Here is a 1,355-nt window from a genome sequence, read left to right on the forward strand (position 1 = left end):
ATAACATAAATAATATATAATTATATGCATATATCCATACATATATGTACATACCGACATCTATATGTATACATACAAGCATATATGGGTACAAGACATCACAAAAAAACGTTAAACACAATGAGAAATGAAAACATAAAGACAAGGACAGAAACCAAACTTTCTTTCTGAAAAACGGAAAAATAAACAAACAAACAGAGAAACGAGACATGCAACATACAGTCCATGCTCTACAGTGATTGGTATCAGGATGAGCATCTAGCTAGAGGCACCATGCTAAAACAAACAGACTGATGTATGATCCAGTCCTTGGAGACAGTGAATCCTGTCAAACGGTACAACCCATGACACTAGGGAACATCAACACATGGACTTTAAATGATGATGCTGATGACGACGACGACGATGATGAGACGGTGATGATGCATATCTATATATGTATATACATGTATACTTAAAGACGTATGGAAACATAGTCAAGTGCATTCTTTGTCTGGAATCCAAATCATAGACTCTGTAATAACTTAATGCAGTGAAGCAAGCAATTTTAATCAATTAAAATTATCTATGAATAGAATGTGGACGACTTAGAGGGCATGAAATTGAATCTTGGCATAATGGTGAGAATACTGGACATATCGTTACTTTGCTTTTTAGGTCAGCTCCGAAAATATAGTCATTATCAGAACTGCCAGATAAGGATGACTTGTCAGACATAGATAGAGAGTGCTTGTGAATAAACATTGAGTGTTATGATAACTTTAAACAAGAACGAGGGAAATTATCCAAATAAACATGAATCCATGTGTGTGCATGATAGTGTACATGTTAAGTCTTTATGTTTGGGCATGTGTGGCAAGAAGTTTGCTTCCCAGCTACATGATTCCAGGTTTGGTCCCACTGTGTAGCATCTTAGACAGTAGTTGTTTTCTACTATAGTCTCAGGCAGACCAAAGCCTTAAGTAGATGGAAACTGAAAGACGCTCAATGTATATATGCATACATATATATATCTATAATATAAATTGAACATGAGCGACCGTTGTACTCTTTCTTGTCTCGAGGTTCACGGCCCAACGGCTGGATGGATTTGCGTGAAAAATGGCACACATGTGGAGACGGGTGCATAGACTGGAATGCACTTTATATTTTTTCCTAACCCCCATAGTTACCGAGAAAATCGATTAAAACAACCTGTATGCGCACGTGTATGTGAGTGTGTGTATCCGAGGATGAGCATCTTCTCGGAAAGTTCCAATGATGGAACTCCCTGGGAAGTTCCAAGGATTTTCTGGATAGTTCCGATGGTGCTACTTCCTGGAAAGTCCGATGGTGCTACTTCCTGGAAAGTTCCG

This window comes from Octopus bimaculoides, chromosome 4 (assembly GCF_001194135.2).
Source record: "Octopus bimaculoides isolate UCB-OBI-ISO-001 chromosome 4, ASM119413v2, whole genome shotgun sequence".
Classification (NCBI taxonomy): Eukaryota; Metazoa; Mollusca; class Cephalopoda; order Octopoda; family Octopodidae; genus Octopus; species Octopus bimaculoides.